This window comes from Hyperoodon ampullatus (genome assembly GCF_949752795.1).
Source record: "Hyperoodon ampullatus genome assembly, chromosome: 10".
NCBI classification, from domain to species: Eukaryota; Metazoa; Chordata; class Mammalia; order Artiodactyla; family Ziphiidae; genus Hyperoodon; species Hyperoodon ampullatus.
In genome coordinates, this window is record NC_136923.1 from 56,633,818 (window position 1) to 56,650,814 (window position 16,997).

Sequence of the window (16,997 nt, forward strand, 5' to 3'; positions counted from 1 at the left end):
TTCTATCAAACATTTAGAGAAGAGCTAACACCTATCCTTCTCAAACTCTTCCAAAATATAGCAGATGGAGGAACACTCCCAAACTCATTCTACGAGGCCACCATCACCCTGATACCAAAACCAGACAAGGACATCACAAAGAAAGAAAACTACAGCCCAATATCACTGATGAACATAGATGCAAAAATTCTCAACAAAATACTAGCAAACAGAATCCAACAGCACATTAAAAGGATCATACACCATGATCAAGTGGGGTTTATTCCAGGAATGCAAGGATTCTTCAATATACGCAAATCAATCAACGTGATACACTATATTAACAAATTGAAGGAGAAAAACCATATGATAATCTCAATAGATGCAGAGAAAGCTTTTGACAAAATTCAACACCCATTTATGATAAAAACCCTGCAGAAAGTAGGCATAGAGGGAACGTTCCTCAACATAATAAAGGCCATATATGACAAACCCACAGTCAGCGTCGTCCTCAATGGTGAAAAACTGAAACCATTTCCACTAAGATCAGGAACAAGACAAGGTTGCCCACTCTCACCACTGTAATTCAACATAGTTTTGGAAGTTTTAGCCACAGCAATCAGAGAAGAAAAGGAAATAAAAGGAATCCAAGTCGGAAAAGAAGAATTAAAGCTGTCACTGTTTGCAGATGACATGATACTATACATAGAGAATCCTAAAGATGCTACCAGAAAACTACTAGAGCTAATCAATGAATCTGGTAACGTAGCAGGATACAATATTAATGCCCAGAAATCTCTGGCATTCCTATACACTAATGATGAAAAATCTGAAAGTGAAATCAAGGAAACACTCCCATTTACCATTGCAACAAAAAGAATAAAATATCTCGGAATAAACCTACCTAAGGAGACAAAAGACCTGTATGCAGAAAATTATAAGACACTGATGAAAGAAATTAAAGATGATACAAATAGATGGAGAGATATACCATGTTCTTGGATTGGAAGAATCAACATTGTGAAAATGACTCTACTACCCAAAGCAATCTACAGATTCAATGCAATCCCTATCAAACTACCACTGGCATTTTTCACAGAACTAGAACAAAAAAATTCACAATTTGTATGGAAACACAAAAGACCCCGAATAGCCAAAGCGATCTTGAGAACAAAAAATGGAGCTGGAGGAATCAGGCTCCCTGACTTCAGACTATACTACAAAGCTACAGTAATCAAGACAGTGTGGTACTGGCACAGAAACAGAAAGATAGATCCATGGAACAGGATAGAAAGCCCAGAGATAAACCCACGCACATATGGTCACCTTATCTTTGATAAAGGAGTCAGGAATGTACAGTGGAGAAAGGACAGTCTCTTCAATAAGTGGTGCTGGGATAACTGGACAGGGACATGTAAAAGTATGAGATTAGATCACTCCCTAACACCATACACAAAAATAAGCTCAAAATGGATTAAAGACCTAAATGTAAGGCCAGAAACTATCAAACTCTTAGAGGAAAACATAGGCAGAACACTCTATGACATAAATCACAGCAAGATCCTTTTGGACCCACCTCCTAGAGAAATGGAAATAAAGACAAAAATAAACACATGGGGCCTAATGAAACTTCAAAGCTTTTGCACAGCAAAGCAAACCATAAACAAGACCAAAAGACAACCCTTAGAATGGGAGAAAATATTTGCAAATGAAGAAACTGACAAAGGATTAATCTCCAAAATTTATAAGCAGCTCATGAAGCTCAATAACAAAAAAACAAACTCAATCCAAAAATGGGCAGAAGACCTAAATAGACATTTCTCTACAGAAGATATACAGATTGCCAACAAACACATGAAAGGATGCTCTACATCTTTACTCATTAGAGAAATGCAAATCAAAACCAGTGTTGTCTAACACTGGTTAGCTACTGTTTTATTAATGTGGGTGTGATTATTGAGTAAGTAGATGATCCAAGGAAAAATTTAAAAGGTTAGGGAGGTCCATGATCAAATAAATTTGGTAAACCCTGGAGTGACAAATTTCAACAGGTCTTGTATTCAGGACAGTGACTCTCCAAGGAGGAAAAGTAATCTACACAGTGTTTCCAGCACTTATTTGCAGAGAAAAAACTCCCTTTCCAGAGCATATTTATTAACACCATTAATTCATTGAACAGACATTTATGGCACTGATACAATGACAAACACAACTTGCACAGTTCCTCCCTCATGAAGCTGGTGGACAGCAGGGGAAAGATACAAAAACAAGTGAGAAACAAATTAAAAAGTTACAAACCATGAAGAATTCTGTGAGATGGAACTTGAGTGTACCTTTGAATGCTAGGAAAGCATGGAGAGAAAGGAGGTATTCCAGGGGAGGGGCAGGGTACTGGGGACAGGAAAATAACCCATGAAAAATTTTCATGGAAATCAGAACCGATCTCAAGCTAACGCTTTATCCCTGTTTGTTGTTTTCAAAGACTGATACTTAATCCCAACAGAAGCTATGTCCACTTAGGACAATTATGTCATTTGCCCCATTACCTTATTGTTGCTATGTTAATCAAAACACAGAATGGTACAAATAGAGAAATTAGAGACTTTAGTACAAACATGAATTATGCAGATGAGGAAACCTAAGCCTGGAGAGGTTAACTGACTAGAACCCCATCTCTGGGTGCCCTAGACCCACACTATTGTCATTACATCATTGTTCATCATTTTCTGAACTAGAAAAAAGCAACATTCATCAAGCTTGGTACAATGCTAGGTGCTGGGGGGACTAAAGTGAATAATAACACAATCTCTCACCCTAGGGTACTTAGAGTGCTGTTGGGGGAATCTGGTTGAAATATAGGAAAATAACGTGATCAAGTTGAAATAGGAGCTCAGGGGAGCAAGAGAACAGAAAGAACAGATAGTGCTTCACAAGGTCCAATGAATCTAGAAGGAATAATTATTTTAAGAGTTTAGAGGAGGCTTTGGGATACCAGGGGAAGTCTTTTGCAAGAGATCAAACCTGAGTTAGCTGTAGAGATTCTGGAAGGATTTGAGAGGCAGAGTGAAAGAGAAGGTTTCCAAATGAGGGTGATGAATGAGTTATGGAGGGAGGGGTGGTGTGCTGTGCCTGGATTGGGGAAGGTGGTAACCAGCATGGGTGCAGCTAAGCAGGGGGCTGAAACTCCAGCCAAGCCAAAATATCAGTTCAGTGGGTCACTGGTCATTGGTGTAAAATCAACCTTAGAGTTCATGAGAGGACTATTCAGGTCTCTGTGAATGTGGTGAAAGGGGCAAATAATAAGTGAAAGAGGCAAATCTAGAAAGGCTACAGACTGTAAAACTCCTACTATAGGACATCTTGGAAAAGGCAAAACTAGAAAGACGGTAACAAGATCAGTGGTTGTCAGGGGTTCAGAGTGGGATAGGGAGGATGAATGGGTGGGGTGCAGGGGACTTTTAGGAAAGTGAAACTATTCTGTACAACACTGTGATGGTAGATACATAATAGTATGCATTTGTCAAAACCCATAGAATGTACAACACAAAGTGGGAAACGTAATGTAAACTATGGACCTTAGATAATCATAATGTATCAATATTGGTTCACCAACTATAACTTAATGAGGAAGAAAGGATGTATGGGAACTTCCTGTACCTTCAGCACAATTCTTCTGTTAACCTAAAACTGTTCTAAAAACTAAACTATGGATATTAATGATCTTTTAAAAATCTTTTAAAATTCCAGATGGTGCACTCTGGCACCATCTGGAAATCTGATTAAATAAGTGATGGGTCTCAGATACTCTTCTAAAGTACCCCCCCATGCTTTTTTTTTTTTTTGCCACACTGTGCATCATGTGGGACCTTAGTTCCCCAACCAGTGGTCGAACATGCACCCCTTACAGTGGAAGTGCAGAGTATTAACCACTGGACTGCCAGGGAATTCCCCACCCCCAGCCATGCTTTTAAACCTACAACACAGCTGCTGGCAAAGGTTAGGACAAATGGAACCCTCACATATCGCTGGTGAGAATGTAAGATGGTACACCACTTTGACAGTTTCCTATAAACAGTTTGACAGTTTCCTATAAAGTGAAACAAAGACTTAGCATATGACCTAAGAATCCCAGCCCTAGGTATTTGCCCAAGAGAAATGAAAACTTATATTATCCTAAAAACCTGTACAAAAATATTTATAGCAGCTTTATGCATTATCACCCCAAATTGGAAACAATCCAGAAGTCTTTCAACTGGTGAATGGATAAGCAAACTTAGGCATTTCCACACAGGGGAACACTACTCACCAACAAAAGGGAAATAGCCACTGATACACAACACAGATGAACCTCAAACACATTTTGCTAAGTGAAAGAAGCGCTGTTCTCACTGTGAAGTGAGATAATCAACAAACAAATAAGCAAAGCATGCAGTAAATCACATAGTGATAAGTGTTATAAAAGTAACAAAACAGAGAAGGGAGATGGGGAGTGCTGAGGATGGACTTGCAAATTCAAACGGGATGGTCAGGTGAGCTCTCTCTGAGAAGGTGACATTTGAGCAGACCGATGGGCATGAGGGGTGAGACCTTGTAATACGGGGGAGAGTTTGGATTGTACAGGAAATGCATGAGAAAATCCTTGGAGGGCACTACTGAGAAAGATCATGAATGAATTTCTATCTTAACTGACCACTCTGGCTGCTAGTTGGAAAACAGATTCTTGCAGTTTAAGAGAAGCAGGGGATGAGTGAAGGGACTATTCACAGTAGCTCAGGTGGAAGCTGACAGCTGAGGGGAAAATTCTTACTGCACAGCTCCATAGACACACACACACACAGACACACACACATACACACACACACACACACACACACACTTTTGAAAGAGGACATTCTCTCCCCTAAGGAAACAAAGATAGAACAGCTCCAAAAGGCATGATGTAGTTTGAGCAAACTGCTAATTAAGCAAGCAACGCAAGGAGTGAAAGGAGAAAAACGCTAGCTTTTAACGTCACTGAGACAGATGTTTACTGTCTCCAGGGAAGATGGCAATGGAAAATGAACAGAGCTCAGTCTGATTAGCACTGATCTGTCTTCCCCAAGCGTGTGTTGTTGAGAAGGCTGCCAGACACAACTGATGGGAAGAGAGGATGACAAGGAAGACCCCCATCTGTCCAGAATGTTCCTCTGTTAAGTCCTACCCAAACCACCTCCTCAAAATTTAAAAACCCGACATGCCACCTAATGGGATTCTATAACTAGTACTTCGGAGTAGGAGCTGAAATATCAGGCCCTGCCAGGTTCAACAAAGAATAACAGGTACACAGAGACCACATTCTTTGTGTCTATCTTAGTTTGGGTTTTCCCAGAAGCCAACTCTAAGCACAGATTCAAGTGCAAGCATTTATTTGGGAGATGCAGGAAGTGTTACTATGAAAGTGGGGAAGTGACACAAGGAAGAGAAGGCAGCTCATCAAGCCAGGTTTTCTTGTAGGAAAATGGAGCTTGGTCCTTTGTGGAAATGCTGAGATACTGTGTAGAATAATACTTAAGAGTTACACCACCCAAGAAATGCAGGAGCGGGGTATTGATACACCAACTGCTATTCCTCATTGGTTGAGGGCTGCTGAGGAGCAGGGAATAAGTTATTTTCCACTTGCTGCCAGCTTCCTAAAGTGGAGGCTTTAGAAAAAAATCTTCAGGCAAAGAGATGCAGATACTAGCATTTGCATGTCAAAGGGAGCTCTCTGAAGTCAAAAGGTCCAAGGATAGAGCAAAGCACTCACAGATTTTGCTACACTGCATGCTTCCCCTCTGTGCCAAGAGCAAGACATTTCTTTACCTCTGTCCAACATTTCCTCTGCAGAGGAAATGATTTCAACAAACTGCAAAAAGGAGGAAATCTTCCCTCTGTTCATTTCTCTCAAAGCACTCCACATTGATTTATCCATTACATTATTGTTATAAATTAATAAAGTAAGGCACGCATTAATTTACTTTATGGGTTTCTCAGCCACTGATTTCCTATTATCCCTTTCTATTACTCAACTCACTGACTCCTGCAGATAAATTGTCTGCAACACAAATGCATCCCAGACTCTTGGATTTTATTAAGTATATAAAAGGTGTGTGATTTTTATTAACAACTCAACTCATCACTCCGTATTCAAAACTTAGCCAATTAAGCTCAAGTGCATATCAAAATAGGAAAGAGCTTCCCAATTTCTACTTAATATTCTTATTGCCTAATGAATTGTTCATTCTTTCTAGTTCTAGTGTCATTTACTTAATTTTTTAAAAATTTCTAAAATGTAAGAAAAACGACTAATATTCTAGATGTGTGAAAATACACTGGCTTGATATTGCTTGTGAAAATTTCCTGAGAACATTGAAGAAAAGTGCCATAATGCATGATCAGTAATATATACACCACCTGACACAGTGCCAGGTACACAGTCGGCACTCAGTAAATGCTTGGTGAATGGATGAATAAGCCTACAATTATATGACCAACACTCATGCACAAATCAGGAGACCAGTTCTGTTGTCACTATAGCAGCTTTTTTATTTATCTGACAGCTATTGTCCTAGGTTTTTGGTGAGCTTTGTAAGGAGAAAATATATGTTTGTATTTCTTAGGGCTAATTGGTAGTTCTTTATTTTTATAGTCCTTTGATACATTAATAAATTTCAATAAGAACAGAAGCCATTATTTCACCCATTTATTCATTCAAATATTTACTAAATGCTGACTATGGGCCAGGACTCATGAAAAATTTTATAATGCATATAAGGTTAGAATAATGCCTAACCTTCTAGAACATCATCTGTGGTGAACGGTTTATAATGCAATGATAGAGCAGCCCACAGAACAAGGAAACTGACACCAGAGGAAATCTGGAAAGTTTCATCCAACATGGAATATTTGAAATGGGTCTTCCTCTGGCTCAGGAGTCTTCCAGAAGGTGAAAAAGTAGGGAAAGGCTTTCCATGCGAAAGCCCAACATGTGCAGAGTTGTAGCCGTTAAAAAAAATTTTTTAACATCTTTATTGGAGTATAATTGCCTTACAATGGTGTGTTATTTTCTGCTTTATAACAAAGTGAATCAGCTCTACATATACATATATCCCTATATCTCCTCCCTCTTGCATCTCCCTCCCACCCTCTCTATCCCACCCCTCCAAATGGTCACAAAGCACCGAGCTGATCTCCCTGTGCTATGCGGCTGCTTCCCACTAGCTATCTACTTTACATTTGGTAGCATATATTAGTCCATGCCACTCTCTCACTTCGTCCCAGCTTACCCTTCCCCCTCCTCATGTCCTCAAGTCTATTCTCTACATCTGCATCTTTATTCCTGTCCTGTCCCTAAGTTCTTCAGAACCATTTTATTTATTTATTTTTTATGTTCAATATATATGTGCTAGCATAGTATTTGCTTTTCTCTTTCTGAGTTACCTCACTCTGTATGACAGACACTAAGTGCATCCACCTCACTACAAATAATTTCATTTCTTTTTATTGCTGAGTAATATTCCATTGTATATAAGTACCACATCTTCATTATCCATTCATCTGTTGATGGACACTTAGGTTGCTACAATGTCCTGGCTATTGTAAATAGTGCTGCAATGAATATTGTGGCACATGACTCTTCTTGAATTATGGTTTTCTCAGGATATATGCCCAGTAGTGGGATTGCTGGATTGCATGGTAGTTCTATTTTTAGTTTTTTAAGGAACCTCCATACTGTTCTCCATAGTGGCTGCATCAATTTACATTCCCACCAACAGTGCAAGAGGGTTCCCTTTTCTCCACACCCTCTCCAGCATTTACTGTTTGTAGATTTTTTGATGATGGCCATTCTGACCGGTGTGAGGTGATATCTCATCGTGGTTTTGATTTGCATTTCTCTAATGATTAGTGATGTTCAGCATTCTTTCATGGGTTTGTTGGCAATCTGTATATCTTCTTTGGAGAAATTTCTATTTAGGTCTTCTGCCCATTTTTGGATTGGGTTGTTTGTGTTTTCGATATTGAGCTGCATGAGCTGCTTGTAAATTTTGGAGATTAATCCTTTGTCAGTTGCTTCATTTGCAAGTATTTTCTCCCATTCTGAGGGTTGTCTTTTCGTCTTCTCTATGGTTTCCTTTGCTGTGCAAAAGTTTTTAAGTTTCATTAGGTCCCATTTGTTTATTTTTGTTTTTATTTCCATTTCTCAAGGAGGTGGGTCAAAAAGGATCTTGCTGTGATTTATGTCATAGAGTGTTCCGCCTATGTTTTCCTCTAAGAGTTTGATAGTGTCTGACCTTACATTTAGGTCTTTAATCCATTTTGAGTTTATTTTTGTATATGGTGTTAGGGAGTGTTCTAATTTCATTCTTTTACATGTAGTTGTCCAGTTTCCCAGCACCACTTATTGAAGAGGCTGTCTTTTCTCCATTGTATATCCTTGTCTCCTTTATCAAAAATAAGGTGACCATATGTGCGTGGGTTTATCTCTGGGCTTTCTATCCTGTTCCATGGATCTATATTTCTGTTTTTGTGCCAGTACCACACTGTCTTGATTACTGCAGCTTTGAAGTATAGTCTGTAGTCTGGGAGCCTGATTCCTCCAGCTCCATTTTTCTTTCTCAAGATTGCTTTGGCTATTCGGGGTCTTTTGTGTTTCCATATAAATTGTGAAATTTTCTGTTCTAGTTCTGTGAAAAATGCCATTGGTAGTTTGAACAGGGATTGCATTGAATCAGTAGATTGCTTTGGGTAGTAGAGTCATTTTCACAATGTTGATTCTTCCAATCCAAGAACATGGTATATCTCTCCATCTGTTGTTATCATCTTTAATTTCTCTCATCAGTACCTTATAGTTTTCTGCATACAGATCTTTTGCCTCCTTAGGTGGGTTTATTCTTAGGTCTTTTATTCTTTTTCTTGCAATGGTAAATGGGAGTGTTTCCTTAATTTCTCTTTCAGATTTTTCATCATTAGTGTACAGGAATGCAAGAGATTTCTGTGCATTAATTTTGTATCTTGCTACTTTACCAAATTCATTGATTAGCTCTAGTAGTTTTCTGGTAGCATCTTTAGGATTCTATGTATAGTATCATGTCATATGCAAACAGTGACAGCTTTATTTCTTCTTTTCTGATTTCGGTTCCTTTTATTTCTTTTTCTTCTCTGATTTCTGTGGCTAAAACTTCCAAAACTATGTTGAATAATAGTGCTGAGAGTGGACAACTTTGTCTTGTTCCTGATCTTAGTGGAAATGAGAATGATGTTTTTTCACCATTGAGAAAAATATTGGCTGTGGGTTTGTCATATATGGCCTTTATTATGTTGAGGTAAGTTCCCTCTATGTCTACTTCCTGGAGGGTTTTTATCATGAATGGGTGTTGAATTTTGTCAAAAGCTTTTTCTGCATCTATTGAGATGATCATGTTTTTTCTCCTTCAATTTTTTAATATGGCTTATCACATTGATTGATTTGTATGTATTGAAGAATCCTTGCATTCCTGTGATAACTCCCACCTGATCATATTGTATGATCCTTTTAATGTGCTGTTGGATTCTGTTTGCTAGTATTTTGTTGAGGATTTTTGCATCTATATTCATCAGTGATATTGGCCTGTAGTTTTCTTTTTTTGTGACATCTTTGGTTTTGGTATCAGGGTGATGGTGGCCTCATAGAATGAGTTTGGGAGTGTTCCTCCCTCTGCTATATTTTGGAAGCGTTTGAGAAGGATAGGTGTTAGCTCTTCTCTAAATGTTTGATAGAATTCGCCTGTGAAGCCATCTGGTCCTGGGCTTTTGTTTGCTGGAAGATTTTTAATCACAGTCTCAATTTCAGTGCTTGTGATTGGTCTGTTTATATTTTCTTTTTCTTCCTCGTTCAGTATTAGAAGGTTTGGCTTTTCTAAGAATTTGTCCATTTCTTCCAGGTTGTCCATTTTATTGGCATAGAGTTGCTTGTAGTAATCTCTCATGATCCTTTGTATTTCTGCAGTGTCAGTTGCTACTTCTTTTTCATTTCTAATTCTATTGATGTGAGTCTTCTCCCTTTTTTTCTTGATGAGTCTGGCTAATGGTTTATCAATTTTGTTTATCTTCTCAAAGAACCAGCTTTTAGTTTTATTGTTCTTTGCTATTGTTTCCCTTATTTCTTTTTCATTTATTTCTGTTCTGATCTTTATGATTTCTTTCCTTCTGCTAACTTTGGGGGTTTTTTGTTCTTCTTTCTCTAATTGTTTTAGCTGTAAGTTTAGGTTGTTTATTTGAGATGTTTCTTGTTTCTTGAGGTAGGATTGTACTGCTATAAACTTCCCCCTTAGAACTGCTTTTGCTGCATCTTATAGGTTTTGGGTCATATGTTTTCATTGTCATTTTTTTCTAGGTATTTTTTAATTTCCTCTTTGATTTCTTCAGTGATCTCTTTGTTATTAAGTATTGTATTGTTTAGCCTCCATGTGTTTGTATTTTTTACAGATTTTTTTCCTGTAATTTATATGTAGTCTCATAGCATTGTGGTCAGAAAAGATACTTGATATTATTTCAATTTTCTTAAATTTACCAAGGCTTCATTTGTGACCCAAGATATGATCTCTTTTAAAAAAATTATTATTTTTCTTTTTTTAAGGAAACTTGGTTATAGAGTCACTGTATTAGTCATGGTTCTCCAGGGAAAAATCAATAGGGAAAGAAGAAAGAAAGAAAGAAAGAAAGAAAGAAAGAAAGAAAGAAAGAAAGAAAGAAAGAAGGAAGAGAGAGAGAGAAAGAAAGAAAGAGAGAGAGGAAGAAAGAAAGCAAGAAAAAGAAAGAAAGAAAGAAGAAAGAGAGAGAAAGAAAGAAAGAAAGGGAAAGAAAGAAAGAAAGAAGGAAGGAAGGAAGGATGGAAGAATGAAAGGAAGGAAGGAAGGAAGAAAGAAAGAAAAAGAAAGAAAGGGAAAAAGAGAGAAAGACAGAAAGAGAGAAAGAAAGAGGAAGGAATGAACAAGGGAAGGAAGGAATGAAGGAAGGAAGAAAGAAAGGAAGGAAAGAAAGAAAGAAAGAAAAAGAGAAGAGAGAAATAAAGGAATAAAAAATTCCTTTATTTTAAGGAATTGACTCATATGACTGTAAGGGCTGGCAAGTCTGAAATTTGTAGGTTAGACTGGCAGGCTAGAAATTCACCTAAGAGTTGATGTTGTATCCATTTTTCAAGCCAACAGTTTGGAAACTCAGTCAGGATTTCTATGTTCCAGTCCTGAGGCATAATTCCTTCTTCTGGACACCTAGTCTTTTCTCTCAAGGCCTTCAACTGATTGGATGACACCCACCCACAGTACAGAGGGTAATCTGCTTTACTCAAAATTTACTGATTTAGGTGATAATCACAGCAACATCTCAAACAAGCAGTTGAGCACCATGGTCTAGCCAAGCTGACTCATCAACATAACCCTCAGTCATGAAGCAGTGGTCCTCAAGGTTTGGTCTCAGCCAGCACAATCAACATCACCTGGGAACCTGCCAGAATTATGAGTTCTTGGGCCTTCCCCAAACTTCACAAATCAGAAACTTTTGTGGTGGGGCCCAGCAATGTGATTCTAACCAGCCCTTCAAGTGTTTCTGGTGCATATCAGAGTCAGAACCACTGGACTAGAGTATTAGTTCTAATGTTTAGGTCAGAAAGAAAAGTGCTAACACAGGAGCAGGTTATTAATTGCCTTACTTTTCCTGGGCTTTAGTCACTTGATAGAGTCCATGTTTAAATGGCATATCTGATAGTCCCAGATATTTTGGAGAAACAACAAAAGAGAGTACTATTGATTGTTTATAAATCTTTACTCAGAGATACTACATAACTCATCCCATTGAAGTCTTACTCCATCACCATCTCCAGCTCTTTAGCTATAGACTCTGCTAAGCTGGCTTCAAATTCCTTGACTAAGGTCAGTCAGACCCATATCAGAATTTGCCTGGGACTCCCCTAGAAGTCCAGTGGTTAACAATCTGCCTTTCCACTGCAGTGAGCACAGATTCGATCCCTGTCCGGGGAACTAAGATCCCGCATGCTGCACAGTGCAGCCAAAAAAAAAAAAAAAAAAGAATTTACCTCATGACTGTTCATTCGCCCTTCTGTTGGTATTGATCATACAATGGAAACTCTCTCTAAACTGTTCACAGCAGCCCAGAGACAATATGTCGAGAAAACAAATGGGGATGGTTACTGTTTGAAGTCCTTTTAGTGATTTAAATGCCCTATTCATTCATTGCCCCACAAGCCTCCTATCAGTTATCTGTTGCTAAAACAATGCTGCATAACAAACAAGCACAAAACATCAATGGCTGCAACAACAGTGGGGACACTGCAAAATTGGCAACAGGCCTGATTCCTCCATCCAGAGAGGGAAAGAACTGAGGCCATGTTTAATATCTTCCTCACTCTGGTTGGGAAACTCTTCTCGGTCTCCTCTCTGACTCACCTATTGGAGGCACCTTAGGTATCCCTTTCATAGGAAACCTCCATTGACTCCTCAAGTCTGGATTACATGGCCCCTCCTGTGAGCTTTTCTGAGCCCGCTAGAATTCCCATTATTGTAGCCCTCATGGCATTGACATGACTTAGCAAATCCAAGAAAGCTGACTGAGAGAGATGCTGACAACATATATTTGAAAAAGTTTGTGGTACAGTCGTCCCTCCACATCCCTGGGTTCCATGTCCACAGACTCAACCAACTGTGGATAGAGAATAGTAAAAAAAAAAAAGTCCAGAAAGTTCCAAAAAGCAAAACTTGAATTTGCCACATACCAGTAACTATACATAGCATTTACATTGTATTAAGTATTATAAGTTGTCTAGAGATGATTTCAAGTATACAGGAGGTTATATGCAAATACTACACCATTTTATATAATGGATCTGAGCATCTGTGGATTTTGGTATTTGAGGGTGTCCTGGAATCAACCTCCCATGGGTACAGAGGGTCAACTGTATTTGATTACTAAATGATTGAAGATTACATTAAATTTAATTACTACATTAAAGATTTATTAGGTTATTGAGAGTTTAACTTCTAGAATAAGTGACACAACATTCTGTTTATTATGAAGACTGACTTTCCTCATTAACACACACACACACACACACACACACCACTCTACTTCTCCATACACTGCCCCTTCCACCTGTCACCTTTCCACCCTAACCAAACAAAATTCTCATCTTTCAAGGTTCTACCAGGCTTAGGTGGTAGCTATCTGATGATCCCAGAGCAATTCACTTACATTTATTTCAGCACTAATGACTCTGTTTTGGAATTGATGGTATGAAGGCAACAGAGTGCTTACACTTGCTAATGTGAAGAAGCTGTAAGGGAACCAAATTCGTCACCCCAAATTGTGTCTCTTTGGCCTGAAGATTAATGTAGGCTGATTATTTTTAAGAAACAGAAGACTCAAGTTTTTCTTGTTACCTCCTCCTAACTGCCTAAATGAATTTAGACAGAAGCCCTGTCCTTGGAATAGAACTATCAGCAGAGATGTCTGCAAAGAATATGGGCTGGGTGTGGTGGAGGGAACTCAGCAGGCCCTAGAGATCAGAGTTCACTCTGTATCTCATTGTCTCTGCAGGTCCAGCACACATTTATTTTCCAAACCTTTGCTTTTCATCTCCATGTGAATTGCCTTCCTCCCCTTTGAAATCCCATACGCCTACCCTCAACATCCTCTTTTGCCTTTAGCTGAAGATAGCATTTAAGGTGAGAGCTTTAGCCATTGGGAGGAGTTACTGAGTTTTCCTAGGTCTTTCCCATGCATTCATGTTATTAAACTTTGTTTTATTTTCTCCTGTTAAACTGTTCCATGTCGATTTAATTCTTAGGCCAGCCAGAAGAACCTAGAAGGGTAGAGGGTAATGCCTTCCTCCCTGACAAGGCTTCTAGGATACCGCCAGACTGTGCCTTCAACTGTGCAGAGATGGAATGGAAACTTACACCAGTGTGCCCAGCGTGGACTGGTACCCAGGTGAGGGGGTGAGCAGAAGGCAGCAGCCTCATTCTCTAAACCCCACCATTTAATTCCAATGATCTTAACTAACTAACCTTCTCTCAGGCTCTAATTCCCAATTTCCTTTCCATCACTAAAGCCTCATTGAAAATCCTAGCTTGAGCCCACAGTCTTCACCTAGGTATTGTCATTTCTCTTCGCAGATGACTAGACCCTTTCCATGTAGTTTCCTGACCTACAATTCAAACACTGCAGCAACACTAGGACTCTACCCCTACATGCACCCAAAGCCTCAGTGTTTTGCACAACAAGCCCCTTCATCTTCACCTCCAAAGGCCATTTTTCTTATACGGATTTCCTGCCTCTGCTTATTCCCACTGAGACTCCAGCATCCTGCTCAGCTGACAACAAACTTTTAAATTGCTCTTATCTCTCCTTCCTTCTCATTCTTTCTCTGTCTTCGCCATCTCTTCTATAAAATATTCATTTCCTGTAACATTTTAGTTCTCCAAATTTGTGTTTTCCATCTGCATTTTCTCTTAAGGAGTTCCAGCAACTAAAGAACCATGCCCTGCCTGCTTACCTGCCAGTCTGAAGTGGAAAACTAGATGATGGGATCTTAGGAAAAAAACAAAAGACAGACTCAGCAAGTACACATCATTAGCAGGAAGCAAGTCAGTCCCAGGAGTGGTGATTAGGCATTTAAGGAAGTCATAAGGATGGAAAGCCTGCAAACTGTACAGCAAAAGCATTAAAAATAATCACTGACTGGCCGTTTTTATGAAGTCAATGACTTGCAAGCAGTTTGATTCATAACATAAAAGGTCCTTTTTAAAAATTAGCAGATCATCGTGCTAGCAGCTCCCTAGCTACTCTCCAAGGGGACAGTGGAGGCCCAATCAGGAGAGTTTCTACGGTGGATACAGGTGGTCCTCAAGGCTCTGTCTTACGTTACACACTCTTCCTAGGAGCTGTCACCACTTTGATGGATTACATTTTCACTTTTAACCATTGACTCCTACATCCTTAGCTATAACCCAAATGATCCCTCTGTGTTCCAGACCAGCATAGGCAATAACTCACTCTATGTTTTCCCCTGGATGTCTTGGAGGCATGTTGCACTGGTCAGTTTTCACTTGTCGCACAAACACACTCTCCACCTTTCTTCACTCTGCTCTGGGTGCCAGAAGACTGTCTTTGTGAACCTCGTCAACTACTTCCCCAACCTTCTGAACTCTAGGGGCATTTAATCAGTCACTGGCGGGTGGCCAGAGGAGGAGAGAGGTTGCAATTTTTATTTCCCCAGTTTCCTCCGTGCCAGGCTATACTTTGACAAGACCACAATACTCCACCTAAGGCCATAAGGCTTGTTGGGTGACTCTTTCCTATTGGTAAAGCAAATTCTGAAAACCATGCCTTCTCTTTGCCCTTCAGACCTACAGATGGTGGCAGTGGCTTTCCATTATCACTGATGTCAGAGCGCTTCCCTGGCCACTGTTGATTTCCCTTTATCCTGATCAAAGCTTTGTAAAGAGACTCTAGTAAAAGCTCTTCAATGATGCCTTCTGAGCGTGCATCTGTACTCTGATTCACTATATCTGAACTAGGCATTCATCATCCCTCATCTCCCCATGGCTGGCACCCCACCTGACTCTCCTGCAGCCCCTGCCACAGTGAATGACCCACCATCCATCCTCTAGGACTTTCCAGGACCCTGGACATCCTGGGTGACTCCTCCCCATCTCACCCACTGCAATCTGTCAGTCATCAGCTCCCAGACAGTCTAAGGCTCTCTCACACCCTTCCATCCCTTCCATCCCAGGCCAGGCCAACGTCATCCCTGACCACGTTTCTGTGGTAGCCACCCAAACGATCGCCATGACCCTGATCAACCCACTCTGATCCATTCCACATCACTGTTCCTAAGTGCAAATCTGATGAAGTCTCTCACCTGATTAAAGCCCTTCAGTGCTTTCCACTGGCTTTGAGATCAAGTCTAAATTTTCAGTTAGGGTTAGGGTTAGGCACAGACTCAAGGACCTTCATTACTGGCTTCCAGTTACCTCTTCAGCCTCTTCTTTGACTGTTTGCTTTGGCCTCCCTTTTCTCCCTGAAACTGTATTATTCCATTCCAAAGCTCACATGTCTCTCCCCACTGGACTTTCACGTATGCTGATTCTCTGACCAGGACATTCCTTCTTTCCCTGCCCAGCTAACAACTGCTCATGACCAGACTATGTGCTCATTTAGGGCAGGGACACACTGCTGTACACTGAGCACCTAGTCCAGGGCCTGGGACCTACCACACCTGTGACATCCCATATGCAAGCCACTTGCTGTTCGTGACTACTGAGCACTGAAATGCGCTGAGTCTGAATTGAGATGTGCTGTGAGTATAGAATACATACTTGCTTTTCAAAGACTTAGCACAATAAAGCATAAACTGCCTTAATATTTTTACATTTATTACAAATTGAAATATCTTAGCTATGTATATTATATTAATTAAAATATGTTATTGGGCTTCCCTGGTGGTGCATGGTAGAGAGTCTGCCTGCCGATGTAGGGGACATGGGTTTGTGCCCTGGTCTGGGAGGGTCCCACATGCCATGGAGCGGCTGGGCCCGTGAGCCATGGCCACTGAGCCTGCGCATCTGGAGCCTGTGCTCCGCAACGGGAGAGGCCACAACAGTGAGAGGCCCACGTACCGCAAAAAAAACCACAAAAAAACATGTTATTAAAATTAATTTCACTATCCATTCTTCTGTCAATGGACATTTAGGTTGCTTCCAAGTCTTAGCTGTTGTAAATAGTGCTGCAATGGACATTTAGGTTGCTTCCAAGTCTTAGCTGTTGTAAATAGTGCTGCAATGGACATTTAGGTTGCTTCCAAGTCTTAACTGTTGTAAATAGTGCTGCAATGAACATTGGGGTGCATGTATCTTTTAGAATTATGGATTAAGAAGATGTGGTACATATATAAAATGGAATTTTACTCAGCCATATAAAAGAATGAAATAATGCCATTTGCAGCAACA